Raw genomic sequence first — 11,837 nt, 5'->3', positions numbered from 1 at the left:
TGAGCAGCCAATCAGTTGAACAGGATATTTCCTTGGGGGTATGGCCTCTCTAGTATATAAATGGATGGTCCAGCATGGCTCACTCTCACTCTGGATCCTGCAACTGAATCGTCATCATCTACCCTCCAGTTCTTGGAATGTGAGCCAGCAGTCTGCTGCCTGGCCTACCGATTTTAGGCTAATCAGCCACTGCAATCATGTGAGTCAGGAGAAGCCTCCAGCCTGACCCATGGATTTGGTACTTGCCAGCCTCCACAACTGTGTGAGCCATTTCCTTGAATTAAGTCTCTCTCTGTCTCTCTGTTTCTGTCTCTCTCTATATATACACATTTCACTGGTTTTACTTCTTTAGAGAATCCAGTCTATGACAGGAAGGGAGGAAAACAAACAGATGAATAAGTAAATAAGATCATTTCTGATAACAATGGAAAAAGTAAATCAAGGAACTGGGGCAGAGAGTAACTGGCGAAGTGAAGGTGAAGTTTAGATGGAGTGATAAGGGAGGGTTTTTTTTTTGAAGAATTGACATTTTACCTGCAATCTGAATGATAAACAGATTCATCCTTGCAAAGATCTGGAGGCAGAACATTTCAGGCAAAGGGAACGGTGAGTATAAAGGCTTTGAAGCGGAAATAGCTTGATGTCTTTGAAGAACAGGAAGACTAGAATCTCTGGAGAATGAAAGAAGATAAGGTCACATAGGTAGATGGAGGCTAGGTCATGGAGAGTTTTGTAGTCTGTAAAAACATTGAATTTTATTCTAAGTGCAATGGGAAGCCACGGAAGCCTTTTGAGCAGAGAAAAGCACAGTTTTAAATGGTTATTCAGGCTAAAAAAAAAAAAATTCAGGCTACAGTAGGGAAAATAAAACATAAACATTAAAAAAGACAACTCCTTTCCTGCTTGGATGGAAAATAAATATACAAATAGATAAATTTATTTCCACGTATATCAAGCCCCACAAATACTACCTTGCTAAGAAGGATTTGTTGCCTAAATAGAAGTATCTGGCCAAGACAAGATTCTCTTACACGTATACATTTCCTTCAACGTGATATTTTGAGCCCACAATACATGCCAAGAACTATGTTAGGACTATAGAGGTAACATGAACAGAGTACAGGCTCTGTTCTTTGGGAGTTTTTAATCCAGAAGGAGGTATGAACAAGAAAAGAGAGTGTCATATACTGCCAGAAGAATGAACAAATCTGTCTTGGAAGAAGTACTTCCAGAATGCTCCTTAGAAGCTAGGATGGTGAAACTTCATCTCATGTACTTTGGACATGTTATCAGGAGGGGCCAATTCCTGGAGAAGGACATCCTGCTTGGTAAAGTAGAGGTCAGCAAAAAAAAAAAAAGACAACTCTCAATGAGATAGATTGACATAGTAGCTGCAACAAATGGCTCAAACATAGCAATGATTGTGAAGATGGTGTAGGACTAGGCACTGTTTCACTCTGTTGTACGTGGGATCGCCGTGAGTAGCAACCAACTGCATGGCACCTGTCTTACCTATCTAGTGCTGCTGTAACAGAAATACCATAAGTGGATGGCTTTAACAGAGAAATATATTCTCTCACAGTCTACGAGGCTAAAAGTCCAAATTCAGGGTGCCAGTTCCAGGGAAAGGCTTTCTCTCTCTGTCACCTCTGGGGGAAGGCCCTTGTTATCAATCTTCCCCTGTCAAGGAGCTTCTCAGCACAAGGACTCCAGGGCTAAAGGACGCACTATTTTCCTGGCTTTTTTTTCTTGGTGATACTAGGTCCCCATGTCTCTCTGCTCACTTATCTCTTTTATATCTCAAAACAGATTGACTTAAAACACAACCTAATCTTGTAGATTGAGTCCTGCCTCATTAATATAACTGCTGCTAATTCCACTTCATTAACGTCTTAGAGATAGGATTTACAACACACAGGAAAATCATATCAGATGACAAATCGCTGGACAATCATACAATACTGGGAATCATGAACTACCCAAGTCAACACGCACTTTTGGGGGATACAATTCAATCCATAACAGTACCTAACAACAACAACATTGCTGTGTTACAAGTTACCCCAAACTTATTTGCTAAAAACAATAAACATTAATCGTTTCACAATTTCTGTGAGTCATTCAGGAGGGACTTTTCTAGGTAGTTCAAGGTCAGGGTCTCTCCTAAGGTTGCAGTCAAGATATTAGATAGGATTGCAGTTATCCAAAAGCTTGACTGAGGCTTGCAGGCTTACTTCCAGGATGGCTAATTCACATGGCTGTTGTCTGGAGACCTCAGTCCCTTACCATGGGGCTTCTCCATAGAGTTCCTTTAGTGTCTTCACGGCATGGCAACAGGACTCCCCAAAAAGACAAATCCAAAAGAGAGAACAAAGAAGAAAACACAATGCCTCTGTACGGCCTAGTCTTGGAAGTGACACACCATTACTTCTGCCACATTCTATTCTTTAGAAATGGGCTACTAATTATAACCCACATTCAAGGGGAGAAGAATTAAGTGCCACTTAGGGAAGGGAGGCATATCAAAGAATTGTGGACATGTTTTTTTTAAACTACTACAAATGTGGTAAAAAATAATGCTGTGGCAGCAAAAAATGCCACCCCTAAACTCAGCTTGGAGAATTGGAGAAGGCTTCCCATGGGAAAGTTGGGCCTGGAGGTGGTAGGTGAAAAGGAGTTCAAAGAGCACCCCATGCAGAAGGAACAGCCAGGGAAGTATACCGTTAGATAAGAAGGCGTGATGAATTAGGGAAACTCCAGTACAACATTGCACTGCATCTACAAAGCTGTTATTTATTAGATTGATCACTATTTTATATATCCCCAAGAAAAGAGAAATGCTACTTAAACATGATGAACCACTGATTGTAAAATTCATCTTGATTTCAAAGGTGTTAAGATGTGAAAAAAAGTGCATCTTAGAATCAATGGAATTGGTAATTTGATATTAAGACCTAGAATGAGCAGGAGCAGATTATCCAATAGGCAAGGTAAGCATGGTGCTTATCTCGCTTACCAGATCATCTGTAGTGAACAACTTCACGTTTTTTCTCCACGTCAAAGATTCTGCTTCTAAGTATGGCCGGCATCTAGCTATGGCTTACATTGCCTATTGGATAATCTGCCCCGAGAATGAAGCGGGAGAGAGGGTTTTAGTTACCTAGAGCAGCTCTAACAAAAAAAAAAAAAAACTGCAAGTGGATGGTTTCAAAGACCAGGAAATTATTGTCTCACAGGTTTGGAGGCTAGAAGCACAAATCAGGGCACGGGGTCTAAGGGAGGGGTCCTTCCTTGTCAGTAGCCCTGAGAGCTCTCTGGCTTTCTTTGGCATTCCTTGACATTCCTTGGAATTTCTTGGGGTTTCTTGGCATTCAGTGATGTTTGTCTTCTACCTGTATGTGTGTCTCTGTGTCTATTCTGCTCTTTTTTTTTCTAAGCATTTTTTTTATTAACTTTTATTGAGCTTCAAGTGAACGTTTACAAATCAACTCAGACTGTCACATATAAGTTTATATACACCTTACTCCGTACTCCCACTTGCTCTCCCCTTAATGAGTCAGCCCTTCCAGTCTCTCCTTTCGTGACAATTTTGCCAGCTTCCAACTCTCTCCATCCTCCCATCCCCACTCCAGACAGGAGATGCCAACACAGTCTCAAGTGTCCACTTGATATAATTAGCTCATTCTTCATCGGCAACTCTCTCCTACCCACTGTCCAGTCCCTTTCATGTCTGATGAGTTGTCTTCGGGAATGATTCCTGTCCTATGTCAACAGAAGGTTTGGGGACCATGACTGCCGGGATTCCTCTAGTCTCAGTCAGACCATTAAGTATGGTCTTTTTATGAAAATTTGGGGTCTGCATCCCACTGATCTCCTGCTCCCTCAGGGGTTCTCTGTTGTGCTCCCTGTCAGGGAAGTCATCGATTGTGGCCGGGCACCAACTAGTTCTTCTGGTCTCAGGATGATGTAGGTCTCTGGTTCATGTGGCCCTTTCTGTCTCTTGGGCTCTTAGTTATCATGTGACCTTGGTGTTCTTCATTCTCCTTTGCTCCAGGTGGGTTGAGACCAATTGATGCATCTTAGATGGCCGCTTGTTAGCATTTAAGACCCCAGACGCCACATTTCAAAGTGGGATGCAGAATGTTTTCATAATAGAATTATTTTGCCAATTGACTTAGAAGTCCCCTTAAACCATGGTCCCCAAACCCCCGCCCTTGCTTCGCTGACCTTTGAAGTATTCAGTTTATCCCAGAAACTTCTTTGCTTTTGGTCCAGTCCAGTTGAGCTGACCTTCCATGTATTGAGTATTATCCTTCCCTTCACCTAAAGCAGTTCTTATCTACTAATTCATCAGTAAAAAACCCTCTCCCACCCTCCCTCCCTCCCCCCCTCGTAACCACAAAAGTATGTGTTCTTCTCAGTTTATACTATTTCTCAAGATCTTATAATAGTGGTCTTATACAATATTTGTCCTTTTGCCTCTGACTAATTTCGCTCAGCATAATGCCTTCCAGGTTCCTCCATGGTATGAAATGTTTCACAGATTCGTCACTGTTCTTTATTGATGCATAGTATTCCATTGTGTGAATATACCACAATTTATTTAACCATTCATCCATTGATGGACACCTTGGTTGCTTCCAGCTTTTTGCTATTGTAAACAGAGCTGCGATAAACATGGGTGTGCATATATCTGTTTGTGTAAAGGCTCTTATTTCCCTAGGGTATATTCCGAGGAGTGGGATTTCTGGGTTGTATGGTAGTTCTATTTCTAACTGTTTAAGATAACGCCAGATAGATTTCCAAAGTGGTTGTACCATTTTACATTCCCACCAGCAGTGTATAAGAGTTCCAATCTCTCCACAGCCTCTCCAACATTTATTATTTTGTGTTTTTTGGATTAATGCCAGCCTTGCTGGAGTGAGATGGAATCTCATCGTAGTTTTAATTTGCATTTCTCTAACGGCTAATGATAGAGAGCATTTTCTCATGTATCTGTTAGGTGCCTGAATATCTTCTTTAGTGAAGTGTGTGTTCATATCCTTTGCCCACTTCTTGATTGCGTTGTTTGTCTTTTTGTGGTTGAGTTTTGACAGAATCATATAGATTTTAGAGATCAGGCGCTGGTCGGAGATGTCATAGCTGAAAATTCTTTCCCAGTCTGTAGGTGGTCTTTTTACTCTTTTGGTGAAGTCTTTAGATGAACATAGGTGTTTGATTTTTAGGAGCTCCCAGTTATCTGGTTTCTCTTCGTCATTTTTGGTAATGTTTTTATTCTGTTTATGCCTTGTATTAGGGCTCCTAAGGTTGTCCCTATTTTTTCTTCCATGATCTTTATCGTTTTAGTCTTTATGTTTAGGTCTTTGATCCACCTGGAGTTAGTTTTTGTGCATGGTGTGAGGTATGGGTCCTGTTTCATTTTTTTGCAAATGGATATCCAGTTATGCCAGCACCATTTGTTGAAGAGACTATCTTTTCCCCAATTAACTGACACTGGGCCTTTGTCAAATATCAGCTGCTCATATGTGGATGGATTTATATCTGGGTTCTCAATTCTGTTCCATTGGTCTATGTGCCTGTTGTTGTACCAATACCAGGCTGTTTTGACTACTGTGGCTGTATAATAGCTTCTGAAATCAGGTAGAGTGAGGCCTCCCACTTTCTTCTTCTTTTTCAGTAATGCTTTGCTTATCCGAGGCTTCTTTCCCTTCCATATGAAGTTGGTGATTTGTTTCTCTATCACATTAAAAAATGACATTGGAATTTGGATCGGAAGTGCATTGTATGTATAGATGGCTCTTGGTAGAATAGACATTTTTACTATGTTAAGTCTTCCTATCCATGAGCAAGGTATGTTTTTCCACTTAAGTATGTCCTTTTGAATTTCTTGTAGTAGAGCTTTGTAGTTTTCTTTGTATAGGTCTTTTACATCTTTGGTAAGATTTATTCCTAAGTATTTTATCTTCTTGGGGGCTACTGTGAATGGTATTGATTTGGTTATTTCCTCTTCGATGTTCTTTTTGTTGATGTCGAGGAATACAAGTGATTTTTGTATGTTTATCTTATAACCTGAGACTCTGCCAAACTCTTCTATTAGTTTCAGTAGTTTTCTGGAGGATTCCTTAGGGTTTTCTGTGTATAAGATCATGTCATCTGCAAATAGAGAATTTTACTTCCTCCTTGCCAATCCGGATACCCTTTATTTCTTTGTCTAGCCTAATTGCTCTGGCTAGGAATTCTAGCACAATGTTGAATAAGAGCAGTGATAAAGGGCATCTTTGTCTGGTTCCCGTTCTCGAAGGAAATGCTTTCCGGCTCTCGCCATTTAGAGTGATGTTGGCTGTTGGCTTTGCATAGAAGCCCTTTATTATGTTGAGGAATTTTCCTTCAATTCCTGTTTTGGTGAGAGTTTTTATCATAAATCGGTGTCGGACTTTGTCAAATGCCTTTTCTACATCAATTGATAAGATCATGTGGTTTTTGTCTTTTGTTTTATTTATATGGTGGATTACATTAATGGTTTTTCTAATATTAAACCAGCCTTGCATACCTGGTATAAATCCCACTTGGTCGTAGTGAATTATTTTTTTGATATGTTGTTGAGTTCTATTGGCTAGAATTTTGTTGAGGATTTTTGCATCTATGTTCATGAGGGATATAGGTCTGTAATTTTCTTTTCTTGTGATGTCCCTGGTTTTGGTATCAGGGAGATGGTGGCGTCATAGAATGAGTTGGGCAGTATTCTGTCATTTTCTACACTTTGAAATACCTTTAGTAGTAGTGGTGTTATCTCTTCTCTGAAAGTTTGGTAGAAGTCTGCAGTATAGCTATCCGGGCCAGGGTTTTTTTTGTTGGGAGCTTTTTGATTACCTTTTCAATCTCTTTTTTTTGTTATGGGTCTATTTAGTTCTACTTCTGATTGTGTTAGTTTAGGTAGGTAGTGTTTTTCCAGGAATTCATCCATTTCTTCTAGGTTTGCAAATTTTTTAGAGTACAAGTTTTCGTAATAATCTGATATGATTCTTTTAATTTCAGTTGGGTCTGTTGTGATGTGGCCCTTCTCTCTTCTTATTCGGGTTATTTGTTTCCTTTCCTGTATTTCTTTAGTCAGTCTAGCCAATGGTGTATCAATTTTGTTAATTTTTTCAAAGAACCAGCTTTTGGCTTTGTTAATTCTTTCAATTGTTTTTTTGTTCTCTAATTCATTTAGTTCAGCTCTAATTTTTATTATTTGTTTTCTTCTGGTGCCTGATGGATTCTTTTGTTGCTTACTTTCTATTTGTTCAAGTTGTAGGGACAGTTCTCTGATTTTGGCTCTTTCTTCTTTTTGTATGTGTGCATTTATCGATATAAATTGGCCTCTGAGCACTGCTTTTGCTGTGTCCCAGAGGTTTTGATAGGAAGTATTTTCATTCTCGTTGCATTCTATGAATTTCCTTATTCCCTCCTTAATGTCTTCTATAACCCAGTCTTTTTTCAGGAGGGTATTGTTCATTTTCCAAGTATTTGATTTCTTTTCCCTAGCTTTTCTGTTATTGATTTCTAGTTTTATTGCCTTGTGGTCTGAGAAGATGCTTTGTAATATTTCAATGTTTTGGATTCTGCAAAGGTTTGTTTTATGACCTAATATGTGATCTATTCTAGAGAATGTTCCATGTGCGCTAGAAAAAAAAGTATATTTTGCAGCAGTTGGGTGGAGAGTTCTGTATAAGTCAATGAGGTCAAGTTGCTTGATTGTTGTAATTAGGTCTTCCTTGTCTCTATTGAGCTTCTTACTGGATGTCCTGTCCTTCTCCGAAAGTGGTGTGTTGAAGTCTCCTACTATAATTGTGGAGGTGTCTATCTCACTTTTCAGTTCTGTTAAAATTTGATTTATGTATCTTGCAGCCCTGTCATTGGGTGCATAAATATTTAATATGGTTATATCTTCCTGATCAATTGTCCCTTTTATCATCATGAAGTGTCCTTCTTTATCCTTTGTGGTGGATTTAAGTTTAAAGTCTATTTTGTCAGAAATTAATATTGCTACTCCTCTTCTTTTTTGCTTATTGTTTACTTGATATATTTTTTCCATCCTTTGAGTTTTAGTTTGTTTGTGTCTCTAAGTCTAAGGTGTGTCTCTTGTAGGCAGCATATAGACGGATCGTGTTTCTTTATCCAGTCTGAGATTCTCTGTCTCTTTATTGGTGCATTTAGTCCATTTACATTCAGCGTACTTATAGATAAGTGTTTAGTTTTGTCATTTTGATGCCTTTTTATGTGTGTTGTTGGCAATTTCATTTTTCCACTTACTTTTTTGTGCTGAGAAGTTTTTCTTTGTAAATTGTGAGATCCTCATTTTCATAGTATTTGACTTTATGTTTGTTGAGTCGTTACGTTTTTCTTGGTTTTTATTTTGAGTTATGGAGTTGTTATACCTCTTTGTGGTTACCTTAATATTTACCCCTATTTTTCGAAGTAAAAAAGTAACTTATATTGTCCTATATCGCCTTGTATCCCTCTCCATATGGCAGTTCTATGCCACCTGTATTTAGTCCCTCTTTTTGATTATTGTGATCTTTTACATGTTGACTTCAATGATTCCCTGTTTTGAGCATTTTTTTTTTTTAATTAATCTTAATTTGTTTTTGTGATTTCCCTATTTGAGTTGATATCAGCATGTTCTGTGACCTTGTGTTGTGCTGGTATCTGATATTATTGGTTTTCTGACCAAACAATTTCCTTTAGTATTTCTTGTAGCTTTTTTTTTTTTTTGGTTTGGTTTTTGCAAATTCTCTAAGCTTGTGTTTATCTGTAAATATCTTAATTTCGCCTTCATATTTCAGAGAGAGTTTTGCTGGATATATGATCCTTGGCTGGCAGTTTTTCTCCTTCAGTGCTCTGTATATGTCATCCCATTGCCTTCTTGCCTGCATGGTTTCTGCTGAGTAGTCTGAACTTATTCTTATTGATTCTCCCTTGAAGGAGACCCTTCTTTTCTCCCTGGCTGCTTTTAAAATTTTCTCTTTATCTCTGGTTTTGGCAAGTTTGATGATAATATGTCTTGGTGTTTTTTTTTTTGGATCAATCTTAAATGGGGTTCGATGAGCATCTTGGATAGATATCCTTTCGTCTTTCATGATGTCAGGGAAGTTTTCTGTCAGCAGATCTTCAACTATTTTCTCTGTGTTTTCTGTCCTCCCTCCCTCTTCTGGGACTCCAATCACATGCAAGTTATCCTTCTTGATAGAGTCCCACATGATTCTTAGGGTTTCTTCATTTTTTTTAATTCTTTTATCTGATTTTTTTTCAGCTATGTTGGTGTTAATTCCCTGGTCCTCCAGATTTCCCAGTCTGCATTCTAATTGCTCGAGTCTGTTCCTCTGACTTCCTATTGCGTCGTCTAATTCTGTAGTTTTATTGTTAATCTTTTGGATTTCTGCATGCTGTCTCTCTATGGATTCTTGCAACTTATTAATTTTTCCACTATGTTCTTGAATAATCTTTTTGAGTTCTTCAACTGTTTTAACAGTGTGTTCCTTGGCTTTTTCTGCAGTTTGCCTTATTTCATTTCTGAGGTCATCCCTGATGTGTTGAAGCATTCTGTAAATTAGTTTTTTATATTCTGTATCTGATAATTCCAGGATTGTATCTTCATTTGGGAAAGATTTTGATTCTTTTGTTTGGGGGGTTGTAGAAGCTGTCATGGTCTGTTTCTTTATGTGGTTTGATATCGACTGCTGTCTCCGAGCCATCACTAAGATATAGTAGTCATTTATTCTATAATTGCTCACTGAGTCTTATCTTGTTTTGTTTTCTTTCAGTATACGTGGATGGGCTACTAGATTGTGCTGTCTTGTTTGTTGTAGCCCTTGACTTACTTATGACTTATTACCAGCTGGTTTGGGCTGTTGCCAGATATATATGCCTGAGTCTATTCACTATACTTGAGTAGAATCTGATTTGGGGTCATCAAGTGTGTGCAGCACCCTAACACCGATCCACCTTGAGAAGTAGTGGTGATAGTTGTGTTCACCAGATTCTATTAGCAGCTAGGGTTCACACTCCAGGGGGGGGCAGGATGCTGATAGGCTTCCCCCAAGTGTCAGTGAGGTAGGTGTGTCTCTGTTCCTATAGCACCTTGGTGGGAGGGCGCAGCTGTACCTTAGGCCCCCAATGCAAGTACCTCTACTGATTGGTAGGTGTCACCCTCCTTAGACCCTTAAGGCAAGAGGCTAGGTGGTCTGGGGGGAGCTTCAGCCCTCAGTTCCCTGTTGTGGGTCAGTTAGGGCTCTGTTGAGTAAGCAGAGATATCAGACCTGGGAAACTTGTTTTTCCAGTAAATCTGTTTTAAAAAATGTAGTCAGATCCCTACCAGAACTGCCTTTGCATTATAACAGCCACATTGTTCCCTGTAAGGATGAAAGCCTGAGATTTGGATCATATATGCTTGGCTGGAGCTGGTTCTGTGTTTTTAGCCAATTAGGGAAGGATTTTTGGTCCCTGGGTTTTTTGTGGTTGCTCCTCTCAGGCAGGAAGAATGGGTTAGGAAAAGACCAAAAAAAAAAGGGAAAAGCGAGCCCTTCTCCCTCTGGCTCAGGAAATTCCAATGTTAATGAAGCCACCTGGGAAGGCGAGGGGAGGGCTCAGAAAAACAGCAGAGAGTAGCACCCCGGAATATAGCCAAAGTTGCTTATCTTGCTTGGGATGACTATTTTATCTGAGACTCCCGAGGGGCGTGTCATCTATGTATGCTGGCTGTGTGGAGATTGTCCCCGAGGGTCTCGCCTGCTGAAGCCGCGGTCAGATCCTCCGCTGCCAGTCCAAAGCCCAGCGTCAAGGTTCCCCTGCTGGGATGCTGACTCCCGGCTCCAAAACCAGTCACTGCCTCCCGGTACTTCTCCTCCTGCCAGCCGCTTCGCCACGCCACCCGCGCAGGCCAGCTGGGCCACCTCCCGGGGTCAGTTCAGGGGGATAGGGCTGCGCCCCGTGTTTGTGCCGTCACAAGATGTTGTGTTCAGCTCCCCTGGGCCCAGTCCTAAGCCCGGCACCAAGGTTACCTGACTGGGACACTGGCTCCAGGCTCCGAAAACAGTCGCTGCTTCCCCGTGGTTGTTCGTTCTCCATCTCTGTCACTCAGGTCAACTCTTTAAATCTATGTTTGTTGTTCAGGGTTTGTAGATTGTCATGTATGTGATCGATTCACTTGTTTTTCCGAATCTTTGTTGCAAGAGGTATCCGAGGTAGCATCTACCTAGTCAGCCATCTTGGCCCCCCCTCCTATTCTGCTCTTTTTATAAGACACCCTTCAAAAGTGATTAGGTTTAGGACCACCTTACTATGGTATGGTCTCATTAACATAACAAAAAACCTATTTCCAAACAGGGTCACATTCATAGGTACAGGAATTAGGACTGCAATATAACTTTTTGGAGGAAAAAATTCAATCCTCAACAGGGAGTGTGAAGAATGAAGCTGGAAAGCTAACAGTGGCCAGGAAATGAAGGGTCCTAGGAGCCTCTAAGTTTAATCTTTAACCTGTTGTTAGTGGAAATCTTGGATGTTTTAAACAAAACCATGAGTAATCCAAAAAGGGTCATTTTTGTTGCAGTGTGAAGAATAAATTGGAAGAAGGCAAGCATACTATTTATGCATTGGTTGCTCTAAAAATTCAGAGCAGGTAAGATGGTGCCTTTAATGACACTTAGTGGCGTCAGACAGATTCTAGATAACACCAAAGAAAGAATCAGCCAGAGTTAGTGATTAATTGGAGATGGGGGTGGGAGAAGAGAGAGTGGCTTCTATACTATTAAAACATTTCACCACCATAAATTTTATGCAATGACAATATGTAGAGT

Source organism: Elephas maximus, chromosome 15 (genome assembly GCF_024166365.1).
Source record: "Elephas maximus indicus isolate mEleMax1 chromosome 15, mEleMax1 primary haplotype, whole genome shotgun sequence".
In the NCBI taxonomy this organism is placed as follows: domain Eukaryota; kingdom Metazoa; phylum Chordata; class Mammalia; order Proboscidea; family Elephantidae; genus Elephas; species Elephas maximus.
The sequence above is the reverse complement of the archived record's forward strand: the minus strand, read 5'-3'. Positions refer to the sequence as shown.